This window comes from Xiphophorus couchianus, chromosome 4, assembly GCF_001444195.1.
Source record: "Xiphophorus couchianus chromosome 4, X_couchianus-1.0, whole genome shotgun sequence".
Taxonomy (NCBI): Eukaryota; Metazoa; Chordata; class Actinopteri; order Cyprinodontiformes; family Poeciliidae; genus Xiphophorus; species Xiphophorus couchianus.
The window spans coordinates 16,513,916-16,531,006 of record NC_040231.1 but is presented as its reverse complement, the minus strand read 5'-3'; the positions used below and the strand labels follow the sequence as shown (position 1 = coordinate 16,531,006).

The 17,091-nt window shown below is 37.2% G+C and overlaps 1 long non-coding RNA gene across 1 annotated transcript; it reads left to right on the top strand.

Annotated features, from left to right (window-relative positions):
* Nucleotides 1-91: 91 nt before the first annotated feature.
* On the top strand, nucleotides 92-4,273 carry LOC114142692 (uncharacterized). Its single transcript, XR_003595095.1, has 3 exons — nucleotides 92-226; nucleotides 312-431; nucleotides 4,079-4,273. It is a non-coding gene; the product is annotated as an uncharacterized LOC114142692 (long non-coding RNA).
* Nucleotides 4,274-17,091: the final 12,818 nt, after the last annotated feature.

Sequence of the window (17,091 nt, the reverse complement as noted above, 5' to 3'; positions counted from 1 at the left end):
CAAAACATATAATCTAGCCTCTGAGATTTCTATTCCTGTTTCCTGAATTAATTTTAGTTGAAAGTTTCTGGGAGTTTTTTTTCTTTCTTCCCAGACCCAACAAGGGCTGCAACACAAAATCCTGAGTCGTTGGTCATCCTGATGCTGTAGATTAAGAGCTACGATGTTCAAAAGCAAGGCTTAGCTGCAGACCACTGAGGAGGATCAGCTCATTTCCTTTAGCGCAGTATGCAGAGAGTAGAGCTTGTCTCAGAAGATCAATGTCTCCTCCTTTGTTGCATCAGTCATGCAGCGTCTTTTCTGCACAATAGCGCCGTGGAGGTTGGTGGGCTGGTGACTGGAGAGGACCGAGGACCACCTGACGGCCCGCTGGTGCTTGGGAACGCGCACACAAACTGCTGATTGTGTCTTTATCTGTCCTCTGACAGCAGGTTTGTTTGAAAGTTTCTTTACATCTCCTCCCCTCTCTATGGAGCAAGTTAACATGCTTTATTCCACTTTGACACACAAAACCACAATCACGGTAATGTGTAACAGGCTGTAGTTTGTCACACCTCTCTGGTTCCTGCTCAGAGCATTATCTGAAACGTCTCCCTCGGTGCTGTTTGAAACATTCAATCTGTTAGCCACCATTAATTATGCAGATTTATTAAATCTACTTACTCTTTGGTTTGTTGGTCTTTCTGGTGTAATATTTTTATACTCTTTAATGCTCATAATTCGCTGTGACTTTAAAAAGTATTTGCTTCAGTTTATGCTTTTTTTGCCACTTAAATGTGTCAGATAGTCACATTTTAAATAATAATTCTGTCTATTAAGAGAGAAAAAAGCAATTAAACCAACCTGGCTCTTTACTCAAAGAAAATTAAGTTGCATTTAGTAAGAATTTATTCAAACAAACAAAGAAGGAAAGAAAGAATGGAAAAGAAAGCAACAATGTCAACATTACATGTTTGACAGAGAGCAGGATAAGCAAATTCTTACCTTCTTTACTTTCCTTTTTTAAGTAACTACCAAATAACTACAAATTACCTGTTGATTTCAGTATCCTGTCTCTTGAACAAACAACTAAATCCCCTTAAGAAAATTAATTATGCACTTACTATGCTTCCTTGAACAGGCGAGGATAGATCTATTGGCTAAACAAAACATGTTCATTAAATTGTTTTGTACAAAATCATTCTTAGATAATCAGTTCTGCCTATTTTGTTGTAGGGCATCTCTTCACTTTAAATCCCAAAAAGCTGCTGCTGGCCACGCCCCCAACTCAATGTTTACACTCGCACATAAAAATGGCTGCAAACAGATGCGCAGTTATACAACCGTACATGTTTGAAAAGCATTAGTAGAGCCTCCTGCAGCAGGTGGTTTCTGGAAGGTAATTCAGCAACAAAACACTTGTCTTTTCCAGGAGACATTGTACAGTGCATACAGCATTAAAAACTAGCTAAGCAAATGTCCTAGAGTTCCACAAGGGTTGCTAGGTAACGGGTCTGGGCTTGGCTGGGGTTGCTAGGTAACGGTGCAATGCCCAAGGAATGTGACTTAACAATCAGGAGGTTTTTGAAACGGCTCATTTTCAAGACACCAAAAAACATTAAGTTATTGCCAAAAAAGAGCTGGGTGGTGCTTTTAGAAGCAGTACAGGTCAAACTGGAGGAACAAAAATTTAACATAACAGCTACAGAGTTTCCCCCAGAAAACTTGCTAAGCCTGGTGCTCAGGGCGCTACAGCAGTCATGCAGCCACCCACCGTGTTTTTGAGTTAAAAAAGGTTTAAAGTTGACAGGAAATTTTTAAATATCATTTGATAGTTATGCATTTTTGGACTAGAAGATTAATACCTAAAGGCAAACTATTAAGTCTTAAAAAAAGGCAGTCATTAAAAAAACCAACAACTAATAAATTAACAATGCTAAGCCTGGTGAGGGCACAAGTAAAGCCTGGTGGCCCGCCAGGCTTATAATACACTGAGCGAAAAATGATGTGTTGCTGTTTCAGATACCTGGCTTAACCCACTTCGTGTTGTCAAACAGGTCCCACAGGTTGCATTAACTCTAAGTCGTTTGATAATCTGAAACATTTAAGTATGAAAAAAAAAATCAAAAACCGATTAAAAACTATTTTCCCGGGGCGTGCTGTGGTGGCAGGGGGTTAGCACGCCCCACGTTTGGAGGCCTTGGTCCTCGACGCGGACGTCGCAGGTTCGACTCCCGGTCCCGACGACCTTTGCCTCATGTCTTCGCCCTCTTTCCTGTCTGCCTACTGTTGCAAAAAATACGAGCCACTAGCGCCACAAAAACTCTTCGGAGAAAAAAATGGAAAAAAAACCAAAACTATTTTCCCAGCACTCTGCGTCAGGTAAACGTATTGATTTGTTTACTCTGGATATATTCATAACTCCCTCTATCTCTGCAGTCAAGTCATTTGAAATTTTTATTGCCACACAACTTTTCTGTTTCTCTTGTTTTTGTTTAATTGCGTCTGTTCAACAGACCTTTAGACCGACTAGCAAACTGAACTAATGTAATGAGTTTCTGTATCAGTTCATTGTGTAAGATTCCCAGCTTGCCACGTTTATGCAGCTGTGGCGATACAACAAAATAAAGAGTTGTCTCTGAAGAAGTAAGCAGGGAGCGAATAGAGAGCAGACCTCAATGTGGAATTACTCCCTCTCATTAAAACGAGGTTGCTAAGACAAGATAGAAAACAAAATAAACAACTGTGAGTCGCACCATTCTTCATCCAGAGGAAGAATGTGGGGGCCGCCAGGATCCAGGGGCTTGTTTGTGATGACACTTCTGCTCTATTTTCTCTGCTCTTCAGGCTTGACAAAATCCAGCATCAGTGGAGTTCCCTCTTCCTCCCTGAGACACACACACTCACAAAAACACACAGTCGGCCATTTGTTTTGTTAAGTACTTGCTAAATGCAACAAGCTGATTATCAGGAAAAGAGCCGTCTCTGGTTTCTGCAAAGCCAGAGTGTTTAAAAAGGGGAAACTTCAGCTTGAACTGTTTCAAGGGCTGCAACAGATTAGTAGCAGCTCATTGCTTTTAACGAGCTAAACAGCAAGTCCCAAAACAGAGTCGATCTGTGTGTTATTGATATGGACTTTAAATTAATACGGGAGGAGTCAAAGAAATCTTATTCTTATTTAACGCTTCTTCAATATTAAAGGGATAATTCAAACGTTGTGCTGTAAACGGGTTAAAACCTGTTAATAATTTGCCAGAAGCAGATAATTCTCATCTTCTTCCTTTTGAATAAATCCGGATTAGATCGCTGAAGCTAACGGCTAATCAGAGGAGACAATTTCAACGTCAACTTCTAATAACTTAGAAACATCCGGTCTAAAAAATGTCTGGTAATTTTTGTTTATGCTCTGAAACGAACCGTTAAAAACCTGTTATCACCTTTGCATTGGATGGTTATTTACAGAGAAGGAGGTGATTGCACTAGAATCTAAGCATTTCCTGTCAGATTTTGGGGTAAACGGCAAAAATTAATTTTTACACAGCTTTACTTCTCTGTCAACTGGAAATGTTTTACATGCTTTGCTGGTAGTACATGTTTACAGAGATATTCAAATGACATTTTGAATATTATTTTGAAACAAGAACAAGTCAAGTCTCAAATCTCTAATGACTGAACAAATTACCATTTTCTCACTGGATTCATGCTGTCTAATCTGCCTGAAACACAGAAATGATGCAAAATCTGATTCTGGTGGCTGAATACTTCACCAAAGGCATTTTTTGTATAATATTTCCACTGAAGTAAAATTTTAATTTCCAATTCTTCTCCATAAGCGACATTCCTTTCACAGCAGGTGGGAAATTCCCATTTGATACTTCAGAGTTGTTTTTATTGCCAAGCATGTTTAAAGACATTAGTAGTGCAGGAGAGTCCAGAGACCCAAACAGAACCCCCTCCTTCTGTTTTCAAACTGCATTTATTCAGAATTGCAAGCGTTGCTCTTTCTCCAGGTCTCCAAAGGACTGGTTTTACACTGTCTGCACGCATTACTGCCATAGTCTGCTGAAGGCTGATCCTGTCACCCACATTTTTCCTGCAGCCGGGCCACCCAGCCTGGATCTGCCTCCAACATGTCATCCCTCTGTGTGGTCCTAAACAAAACAGAAACAGGGAAACGGAGGAAAGCGTACCGATGCCAGCCGAGAGGGAAAGAAAGAGATGTTTCAAAATATGACAGTGTCATCTCTGGGAATGGAGCTCAGAGGAGAGAAAAGGCAGACAAAAAAGTGTTTGAATAGAAGCTGAGTGTCTGTTTTATGATGCTGCAAGGTGTTTTATTATGCCTCTCTGTTCTCACTGCAATGCTATAAATAAATGCTATAGATTACACTTTCCTTGTGCATTTTGAACAAATTCAACCATTATTGTTCCTCTCTTTTGCTTTAGCAGAGCTTTGAATAAACGAGATGATGAAGACAATCATGTACTGCCGAGATAAATCCCCCAATTTTGCTTTTAAACAAAACAAGAGAAACAGAAAAGTTATGTGGCAATAAAAATTTCAAATGACTTGTTGCTAAATGCCAAAAACAGCAACCAGTTGCTTAGGCAATTGTTATTAATCCTGACTTTACTGGGATCCAGAGCCTCAGAATAACTATGAATCATCTAAAAGTTTACAGTGAAGCCATAAAACTTCTATCCAAGAATAAATAGAATATGTTACAACAGATTTATGATCATTGATTGCCTCAAAAAACCGAAGTTTTTGCCGGGATCCAACGTATGTTCTGCTCTTTATAGATGTCTCAGCTTGATTTAGGACTTAGTTGATGGATATTAAATAACCTGCTCATGTGGAATCTGAGAGATAAAGATCTGGAGGTCACATGGTAGGTATCCGATGTCCTCAGCATGTTTTGCGTTAGGGAAGTGCGTTGGGTGGCTCAGCCAGTCCGCCTCCGTGATTTACGCAACACTACATGAAATAATGGAAAGTGGTGGAAATAAATGATCTGCAGAGCATGTTGATTGTTTGGCTCTGCATCTGAGCTGCAGCGTTGTGATGAAAAGCTGTTCTCTCATTACCGCAGCTGAGGTACGCTCGGCCTGTGGGGACGGCTGCCCACACAACAACACAAACTATCAGCAGTCAGAGGAATACTGCAATCATAAACGCATTTGGCGCAACCTTCATATGTGTGGCGATGGCGCTGTTATACAATGAGAAGTACTCAGCAGACTTGGATGTTTTACCCTTCTTGTTGCTTTATAAATCAATCACGATGAATAAAATTTAGCTTTGTTTTATAAGAAAAACTACAAACTAACTAATACAAAATGCTGACAAATTAATATAAATATGAATCCTCTTTAAAGTTGCAGTATGTGACTCTTATAAAACATCCAAGCGTGTGAATACTTTTACAAGAAATTTACAGGTCTCTCATGCAAATAAGATCTTGGATCTCAATAAGGCAACCTGTATAAACAAAGGTCAAGAAGATATGTGTGTGTTTGACTCATCTTGTTCAAAAGGTCAGAGGAGGAAACAGAAAAGGTCACAGCTTGAGCAACACACATAGATAACACTGATATTATGATGAGCTGAAAAGTCCAGATCTGGAGAATATTGGTGTCATTTTCCTCCCAACATAACTTACTGCACCACTTTGCTTAAAGAGAAAAGTTTCATTATGCAACTAAATGGCAACTCAGATTTCCTCCCATATCTGAACTCTGAATTTATTTTTCCAGCAAATATAAAAAGTGTCAAAATGCATTTAATTGCGCTAAAATACACAATATTTGATTACATACATCATATCGACTTTTGAAGTATTGTATCATTTTAATAAAGTGTAGATTTATCATTTAGAGCAACTCACCTAAAGAGTTTTTTTCTGTACCTTAGTGAAGTTTCTCAATGTGCTTTCAATAAAGATTTGCAACCAGTGAACAACAATTTCCAGTTAAACATTACAAAAATCTGACTGCTTTAATGGAAAGTATGATGAATGATAGGACAGCTCTACTTGAGCATTTAAGGTTGAATTGGGAAGCCAGTTATATATTTTTTAAAATCTTCAATAAAACTTAAGGATATTTAAGAAATGTTACATATTGGGGGGGAAAAAAAGGAAAACATGGTTGGGAAAAACTCAATTCTAATTGGGAAAATGGTTTTGTGAAAAAGATCGGTTGTGATTTGTTCTCTTTGTGAACTTTTGTTTGTATTTTATTTATTTAAGGTATTAACTTTTGGATAATTATTCCCTCTGGTTTTGAAAGCTGTGCAGCTGGAAGGATTTTTGCTCTGATTTTTTATTTTTTGACAGTTGTTGTGATGCAGAACCGTGGCAACAAGGTATTGTTTTTACAACTGAGAGCAGCTGATCAGCATCTAAAAAGATCAAATAATAGCTGACCTCTGACCCCGAATCCCAGAGGAGTTGAGATGGAGGCCTCATGGACCAGAGAGAAGGAGGGAGTTCAAACAGTCTTTTCCATCGATCATGGTGGTCAAGGATCAAATCCCAAACTCTAATGTCTCTCCACTCAACTTTATAACCGTTCAGAGATTTAAAGAGGAGTAGCAAAAACAAATGGAGTGGATTAGCAGTGTTTCCCAAACAACTGACGGTATCATTCAGTTACTGTTACATGTTATTGTGGCCTCTGCTGCCCAGAAATTGAGGCGTTACCATGACAGCAACTGTCTTCAGTCAGAGGCCCCTTCAGATTTGTTGCAACACTGACTGCTAACGGAGTTGATGGAGATTATTTTTTCATTAACATTTTTTCTCAAAGTTAAACTAGTTTTAAACTTTTTTACTGTTGCTTTGCATATCAAGATAGACGGGTTTAGGTGAGTAGTTGTTATCGTGTAGTTATTCCCTGATTTTTAAAAATCAGGACATTTCTGTTATACGTAAAATAAGATTTTTGTATTTTGAAGAAAGACTAGAAATTGTCTTGTTTGTGAAGTCATTACTAAAGGAACGCCAAATTAAATCTTCTTACACATCACTTAAAATACATTAAATTAATAGAAACTCTTAGAAGTATTAGACCAGCAGTTATTATTTTTGTTAAACTCACCGAAAATTTATTCAAACTAAGAATAAAAGAGGGGTTTGACTCCTATTCAGTGATGTTATACGACTAAAATGAAGGATTCATTAATTTTAAGAGTATTTGCACATCTTTACCAGAAGTATTATAACTTCAGGCTGTTGGACATGGTCCCCTTTTATAGCATAAATTTTCTTTACACTGTATTTTTCAGTTGCACTACAGCACCTTTATAATTTACCATATACTGGATAAATCCTAAGCCATGTGCTTTCGCCACAGAAGAGGAGACAGAGGTAGAGTCCAGCTTTCAAATGCCAAGAAACAGAACAGTTTCCCAGAATAGGCAGGAAGTTTAAATTTAAAGAGACACCACTGCAGTCTGGTTTCTCTTGCAAAAATTAAAAGGACAATGTAAACCAGGTTTTAAAGTGTGATTTTTCCTTATGCTCAGTTTCCAGACACTTCAGGTTTTAAAAAAATCTGTTGCTGACAGTTTTTAATCCAACATTTTGCTCATTCTGCTCACTGAAATGAAAAGTTATACTTCTCAGAAGGTCTTGCTAATTGCAGCAGACAACAATTTAATTTCTTAGCTAAATTGAATGTGTTATTTTTGGAGCTGAATAAGTGCGTTTTTGGAGCAGTGGAGTCTGAGAAATCTGATAAGAAAAACACGTCAGCAAATTCAGCTCATTCCTGGCTTCAGCGTCTAAAAGAAACACAACTGAGGGTAAAAAAAAAAAAGGATTCATTCAGAATAAATGAATCATTCATTTTGAATTTATCTTTTTTTTTTTTTTTTTTATTGTGACCCTTCCTGTCATCTCTATAATTTGCATTGTAACCTTTGTTTCTGATCCAAGCAAGATGCGCTTAAAAAAAAAAACCTCACCAACTCAGATTCAGCTGCACCACAAATGAGGACCGTTTGTCACAGACAATTACAGCTGCTTGATGACACAGACAAACAGATTCAGTATGTCCAAGCCCAAAGTAATCCAGCATGTGGTGAACTCACACACACACACACACACACACACACCCACACACAAAAGTAATGATGCACGAGGTGGTGAATGGATGTGAACAACAGCGCAGCATCAAGGCGCGATGGCCGAGCAGCTGAGCGACTTTAAACTGGCCTTCAGAGATCCCGCTAATGATCATTTAAGTGAACTCCCTATCCTGTCCCAAAACCTCCGGCCAATTTATCTTCAGCTGGTTTCACGCAGAGACACAAAAACATTCATTCATTCATTCATTCCCTCTTCTGCTCTCTCTGTAAATCAGAGCATGACTTTCTATCAAAGCTTTCCTCCTCAAATTAAGTTCAGCATGTTATCGTTCTGCACAACAAACTACAAATCCCTGGCCGGAGCAGTGCTGTGTTTTTCATCGATTGTTGTGAAAACAGTTCCTCTGGTCGGTCCTGTCTGCCCCCAGCCAGCATCCCCCCCCCACTGTAAATCATGATAAAATGGCTTGCAGGTGTCAGGATTAAAGAATACTCTCAAAGGACTTTGGGCCACAGACGCAGCCGCAGCTGCTGCTCTCCTTTTGCCAGGTCCTTTATGGCTACAGTATTTGTTTTGTGTTTAGTGTGAAGGCCTTGTAGTACCAGTGCCGGGCCGGACCAAAGGTCGTCCTCTGGAGGGCTGAAACAAAAGTACGGGGAGTTTTGCCATAACTTTTCTAAAATTATGCACATAGTTTCAGTTTGTCAAAGGTTTCATAGCCATTAATTTACTTTAAAGGCGACGTATTGTGCAAAATTTACATTTCGCATGTTTTTTGTACTTTCATTTAGGTCTAGCTTTGGCTTCTAAAAACAGTACAAGTGCTTTAAAAAAAACACAGAGACAACTTCTGGCAATAATATTTTTATGAAAAATTAGCCGTTTCAAAAACCTCCGGAATGTAACAAATCAGCAGGCACTGCCCCGTTACCTAGCAACCCCAGCAAAACCCAGCCCTGTTACCTAGCAACTCAAGCAGAAGCTTCTGGAAAAGACAAGTGTTTTGTGGTTGACTTATTATTCAGAAACCACTTCCTGCAGGAGGCTCTACTAATGCTTTTCAAAGATGTATGGTAGTATAATTGCACCCATTGTCATGTGCGAATGTTTAGTTGGAGGGCGTGAGCAACAGAATCTTATTTAGATTTAAAGTGACAAGTGGCCCTAAAATAGGCCAAACTGAAAGATTTTGTTCAAAAAAGATAATGAACGTGTTTTGTATAGCTAACTTGTTCAATGAAAAATTATAGGTAACACTTAAATCCACTTTCCTTATATACAACAGTATTTCATTGATACAAAAAGAAAATTAGAAGCTGTATTTATGAATGGATGAATATTTAGTCACTCTTCTCTCTGTAGCAATTTATTTATTTATTTAAATAAAATACACTTTCCCTATCTTTACGTTTCACCTGGGTTGAATTTTTTTTTTTCTTGGATTCAGTCAAACTGTTCGCCAACATGGATTACATGGTTAGAAAATTCTAATAAATATGTTTGTCTATGTTGCATGATGATTGATGATGGATCGGCGTTTGTAATCCGCCCAACAAATTATTCTTAAGTGCTCCACACTGTGTCCAATTCTTCGGTAGGTTAACGCTCCAAATGGAAAATGGGAAAATTGCATCCACCAATCATTTGGTTTTAATTTGACTTCAGTACAATTCAAAACATGATGTCATTACTTTGATCTGTACATTTTCTGCAGTTTGCCAACAAACCTTCATAGTTTTTTTGCACAGGTATCACAACGAGATCAGAGGCCTCAGACAGAAAACTCCATCGCTGACGAGGAAACTTTAGGTTCAGATTAGAGTTTTCTGAATGCAGGGATGTATTACTGAGGCTATGTGTCCAATCTGTCTCATAAAAACTTTGTTTTATGGATTTTTGTCTCAAGAAATGAGCAACTGACCAAATTATCAGTCATTTAATCTGTAAAAATTACATCATCAGATGGACCAAAATATAAAGCTAGTGGAAATTTAGGTATTTTAAGGATGAAAATAATAATTATAACAAAGACAAAAGAAAATGTTTCCAAATTAGTTTTATTCAATAAAAAAAACCTGTGAAACTTTAACAAAAAAGATATGTGTCTGTGTCTGGAGAATTTTTGATTAAAACATGTTTTCTAAAATCCTAAGAGTTAATTTTTTCAAAAACGTTACTATCGTATATATAACTGTAACTAGTTGCTACTCAACTCTGTAGTGACCTATCAATAAAATTAGTTTTATTTGAAGCACCTATTAGTTTTTTCAATATTATGTCTCTTAAATAAGGATGAGCAGATCTCTTTCTAGATTTTTCATTTAGTTATTAAAAGACATCTTCTGATAGAGATGTTTCCCACAGCAGTAGGTTTCACCTGTCAGGTGTAACTAATAACTTTAATGATGGCTCTGTCCCACTTCGGTGGCCCAGTAAGCCACGACAGGGAGCCAAATATGCACAATAGTGGAGGCCTGGGCCTGGCAGAGGAGCGACCACATGAAAAACAGCCAGCATTAATGTTCTGGCTGCTCGAAATGCTGTGAGAAACATTTTCTGAATAATAAGAGAATGATGAATGTTTCCATGTGGCATCAGGACAATGGATAAAATTACCGACTGTAATATTTCCCATTTATATGTCAAAAAGATAACTGAGGAACAATCTGACAGCTCGGAAATCTTTTCCATAGTAAACAATATCACTCTCTTATTTAATAACCACAAAGGTGTGCTCCTATTTTAAATTTCCACCAAGGAAGGAAAGAAATATAATTGCTTCAGACACTCTGGTGTGCTGTCGAAATGAAACTGCAGATTGCTGGATCTCTTGTTTATAGTCTAGAGCTGTTCCAAGCACGTACCAGCCTCACTTAAAATGCAGGTCTAACGTAAAATGAGAGTTCAGACGGCCTGGCCTGCTTTCATCCCACTTAGATAACATAGTTAAAATTACAATTACCTTGCAGCCCGAGTCCAAACCCACTGTGAGATGTTATATGAGGTATGGCAGACTGATGGTGAGCGCAAATCCTGCTTGGCCAAACGGTAACCAGAGCCCCACAGCAATTAAACAAGGTAAGTCTGAGGTTTAATTTAATTTAAAGCAAACCTTCTGGACATAATTATGTTATGAATTACACTCAGGTATTAACAACACAACAATAACTACATTAATCTAATCAGTGAAAAGATATTTAGAAAGGTTTTGTGTGGATATTTTTGGCCCTCATAAACTGTGATTGAAAATTACCAAAAATGCTGACATCTTCATTTTTAGCCCTTTTGACTGAAACTCTTTCCTAAACAGAAAACAAAAACAGCTGTTTCAGCTTCAAAAAAAATCTCTTAAGAAATTATTTTAAATGAACAGTTTCTGGTAATTGGCACATTTAAGCTCTTCTGTGTTTTTACCAAATGTTAAAACATGATAAGCTAGATTTTTCAAATATTTGTGGGAAAAATTAAATGCATCCCTATAGGCACAAAACCCCTTGTTGGCCACTAAGTTGCATTAAATTATCTTAATGTTCATAAATAAATTAGTCTTCTGATCTGTCAAAAATCAGTTTGAAGGAGGATTTGTTTTACATTCTTTGAGAGTCATTTATGTATTCTTCTAAAGATCAAGACTAACTTAGGATGAACACCAAACTAATTGTCCTTGAATTAGATTAATTAAGTTACAAAAAATGCACAAACAAATGAACACAAAAACTAAATGGGTAAAATTAAACTTTTATAACTCGAAAACCGAACATAAAACATATAAAATAAACTGACCAAAAATCAAATCATTCATCAAAAGGGTCTCCCAGTTTAAATAAAGAGGCCTTGCTGAGTGCCAATACTGTGAGGGTAAATTAAAAACAGAGGAAGGTGAAGTGAAAAACAGTCTCAGAGCTCATTCATCTGACCGTTTCCAGCACCAGAACTGCCAAAACAGGACAATAGTTCATACTCTGATTTGGTGGTTTCTCACTTTCAGAGCTGGGTTGTGTCCAAGGTGTGGACAGAAAACAAAACAAAGAGTTTCTATCAGAATCTCTTACCTGTACTCCAGTCAAATGTAGGGTAGTGTCTTAACTGTGTCTGCAGAAGCCACCAACATTGTTCTTTGGGATCTGGCAGTATGTCCTTTAATGAACACCGTATTTTGGCTTCTGCTACGGCGAGCCCGGCGGTGTAACGGTCAGTGTTTGCTTGTGGTTCGTAAGGTTAGCAACACTGACCTTACTATAGCCTAATATTAGGTTTAATGACTGAGTATTTAGTTTTGTGTAGTTTTTCTTTTTTTTAATCTGGACTGTATTTGGAAAAATTAATGGGGGTTATGTTAACACGCAGTGTTGCTTTGTGGTTCAGAAGGTGAAGCCGCTGTTAAGTGAGCCGAATTAACGTAACGGTCTAAACCACGACTTTAACCTCCGTGTGTTTTGACTCCTCCTGCCTCAAACTTCATTCCAACAACAACACTCAAAACACAAAGCAGAGTCTTCGGTAGTAGTGAGGTGCCATCTCATACGGACAGGGTCACACAAAACGTAGGTGGACTTCTGATGACGTACAGTCTTTTTTATAGTGGTGGTTCCTGCATGGACGCCACCCTGGGTAACACCTTCCTTCTGCCATTACTCCCACAACTATTATCTTCCTTTCATGGTTGTTTGCATAATACAAACATCCACAGAAATGTTCCCAGTTCGTGGATAAACAATTCCTTCAAATTTGCTAGTTGAGCATAACTAGAGGTATTGCTCAGTCACGCTATACAATTCACAGAATAACTTGTGCCTTACTTCCTGTAGGACAACAAACACGCCTTTATCTCAGGTGCCAACTTTCCATAGCCTGCACATGAATAAAAGCACCAGAAAACTTGTTCAGGAAACAAGTAATAAGTTTAATCATTTAAATGATTAAATGATCGTTTTATTCAACAAAAAATAAGTTTAATTGTTGATTGGTTTGTTCCACCCCTTTCACACCACCCGTACATTTTATATCAGAATCCACTACAGGCTCTGTCACAAAGCGGCACCAAAGAAAAATGTTCGGGTGCCACTATATTCTATCATTAACTCCAGGGGTCTCCAAAGTGCAGCCTGGGGGCCTTTTGCGGCCCTTCGAATGATTCTGTGCGGCCCTTGTCCATGATTCAAAAGTATCACAAATTTATTTTGCCAGACTGTTGATGGTGAAACGCTTAAAACAAACTAAAATTAAATTTTCTCTGAACAAAAGGAAAAGAAATAATTAAAACAATATTAAAAAAGAAAACACAAGCAAAAGTTAGAAACTATTTCTTTTTAGCAGCCACATTTTGTCCTTTCATTTAAACTACTGACAGATAATAAAAACATCAAGTAACTTTTACTTTAAAGTAAAATCTATTAAAATAGACCAAAAAAACATTTAGAAAGAGTCTAGTATGTTATTTGTAGCCTAGAATAAATCTAAAATTATTTATCAGGCTAGTACATTTCATTACAATATTGCATATTTAATTTGTTTTTTACAAAAGAATTGTTTCTCTATTTTTAATAACAAAAGAGATTAAACTTTTGTGACCCACAGCTACTTTTAACTTCACAGTTGTGGCTCCAGAAAGTTTGGACAGCTCTGATTTACTTCAAACCAAATTCTTTAGGCCAAAAATATCAAAAATAAAAAAAAATTTTTCCATGACACAACATCTCAAGCGTTTAGTTATTCCATTGAACAAAAAGCCAAAATCATTTTCAGGGGTTGGAGTAATCATAAATTACTTCAAAGGTTCCTGAACTTTGAAATGAACCAAAATAAGATAATTCACATGAGAGAACTTTAACAAATAGTGTAATACGTAGTTTGGCAGGATTTCTGACAAAACCTTTGTTGAACATAAAACGTTGAGGTCATGAAAGCCATCACATCCTGCAGAGTCCACAAGTGGGAAAAAGAAGCTTCTTTGTCTGCATTTAAAGCAGACGTGTCAAACTCAAGGCCCGGGGGCCAAATCTGGCCCGACGTAGCTTTTTATGTGGCCCTCTGGACTCCAAATCAATAAGTCCCTCCAGTTTTTCACAGATCCTCAAAATTCACACAAAGACAACAAATCCCCACATTATTTCAGATTTTACTGCAAATTTGGTAACACTTTATTTGACAGGCTGTGCATAAGACTGACATAACACCTGTCATGAACATGAATGTTTATGACTGTTGTCATAAAGTGTCATTTGATAAATAATGAAACTTTAATGCAAAGTTGGCACTTTTAATGTACTTTCAATGCAACTTTTAGAGCAACTTTGCATTAAAAATGTCATTATTTACCAAATGACATGTCATAGAATTCATAAAGACTCCATGTTTATAACAGATGTTATGTCATATTTATGACAGATTTATGACAATATCCATATTATGCACACCCTGTCAAGTAACGTGTTACCACAAATTAAATTTTAATTGACTGCTGCCTCAGCCTTACTTGATGTCAAGTTATAGTCCGTGATCGATACGGCAAGTAATAAAAAGTCACTTTTACCATCATACATTAGCACAAAATTAGCATCCAAAATATAGGATTTTGATTCCAAACCCATAAAAACAATCACAAAATCCTTGAAGGACTGCTATTAATTGATATTTTAACAGTTAAATGGGTTTTATTAAAACATTCTGACACAACCGGCCCTTTAAGAACATTCGGATTTTTGATAGGCCCAAAAGGAGTTTGACATTCCTGAGCTAAAAGTTATGGCAAGCTCATTTTGAAATGAGCAGTTCCTACGTTAAATAGTAATAAAAATAAACATCTGTACATATTATGGATTATTAAAGTAATTACTGTTTCTTATTCTAGATTAATCCAAAGAAATACTTGAAATTTGTGCTTTAATTTATAAGCTTGCTCATCAGTTTTCTATAAGTTTGTACTCCTCCAAATCATAGATGGAATCAAACCTGGATATAATCAGCAGGAGGACAGTTTAACACACAACACTGCATCTTTCCCTCTAAAAAAAGTTATTTTGTTTTTTACCTCCCATGAGGTCCTTAAAAAAACCCGCTTAAGAGAAATTACACTGCAGACGTTTCTGTAAGTTACAGAGAAGCAAAATAATAAGAACACCACATCAAAAAGAGTCCCGGCTTTGTAGTGGTTATTTCAAAACAACAAAGAGAATTACGCAGCTGAGTCACGTCATGTTCACTGCTTTTTCCCAGCATATGTCAGACGTTAAATACATCACTTTTACCATGTGCACAGGTGAAAGGCTGCGGTGCATCAATGCATCTGTCGGGAGATTAATGAAGAGAGCGCTTACAGATTCAGCTGAATAAACACACCAGTCATGGACTCTTATATACGACTATCACTTCATTGAGGGAGGCACTTTGTGTCATAAATATTAGATACACTAAAACACACTTCTTTATTAAATCTATTGCTATTAAATCCTTGAAACGATTGTGACTTCCTAAACGTGAGTTTAGGAAAATATCTGATTGAGACATATATTAGTTGTCATTATTTTTGCAGAAATCAGTATTTACTTCAACATTAAAGAGAGGTTTTTTCTTTTATTTGAAATTTCTTTTGATCACGATTGATTTGCAAAAGTAATAAAAGGGTAAAACATCCAAGTGGATTAGTACTTTTATAGGCACTGTATTTCCCCTGGAATACTTTGTTCTCATTAATAATAAGCTTTGAAAGGAATTATGGTAGATGCCGCAGTTGCACAGCCATTATCATCTTACTATTATCTGCAGAAAACATGCAGGAGGCCGACGTGAGCGCGCTCTCTTTATCCTGTCTGCAGTGCATCCAGAACTGGCCTGTTAACCAGCGCAGTGGCACCTGCAGGGGCTGACACAGAGATGTATACACAGGAGAATCAGGACCAGATGCAGCTTGTAAATGCTTGTCAGAGTTTAATAAATTCTTCATTGGTCATGACCATCTTTGTCATGTTGTTCTGCTCTGTGCTGACAGCTAAGAAAGAACAGGAAGACAGCTTTTATGAGTTTAGTTTAGGGACTACGGAGATGACAGTACACACACTGCAGGAATTAGACTCCACTGTCAGATCCTGGAAATACATTACTCTTGTTATGGCTAAGGGAAACTTAAGCTGGGTGTAGATGTTCTGAGTTTTGTTATTTGACAGCAATGTGACCAGATATGTGGAAAGTGCATTTTGTTTTTTGTTTTGTTTAAAGGCCACTCCTGCCTGTCAGTATGTTAAGTTGTTTTACTCCCATGTGTAACAGCATCCTAACATCATCCTGCTTTAATGCGTTCCTTCTTCTCTTGTTTTCAACTGCAAATGGCCAACATCAAAGATGTCGCTTATGCTGCATTCAAGTTTTACTCTGAACTGGGAAATTCAACTGCCAGTCACATTTACTAATGGAAAACTGGGAGTAACTCAGACCTACAAGACAATAACGATTGGTTAAAGGCTCCAGCAAAATTACGTATTTCCCCTGACGCATTCGGTGACTTGTTTTCAAAATAAAAAACGGGGGTTATGACCTTTTTAGCTTATTCAGATGTAACTAAAGTCATCTTTACAGCAGCTAAGACTGACATTTTCATAACTGAATTTTACATACAGCTCTAGAAAAAATTAAGAGGTCACTTTAAATGACCAGTTTCTCTTATTTTACTTTTTGTAGATATGTTTGAGTAAAATGAACATTGTTCTTTTATTCTATGAACTACTGACAACATGTCTCCGAAATTCCAAGCAAAAATGTAGGATTTAGTTGCTACATCCTACATGTAGGAAAAACGAAAAAGATGGAGTGCTTTCAGACCTCAAATAATGCAGAGAAAACAAGTTCATATTCATGTTGAAACAACAACACTGGTGTTTTCAGAAATCAGTATTTGGTGGAATAACAACAAGGTTTTCAATGGAGTTCAGTGCAGTGGTCTCTTCATTTCTTTCCAGAGCTGAATATATTCACAAATGTCAATATGTTTTGTATTTTTGTGTTATGAAAGTTTCCTTTCAAGATC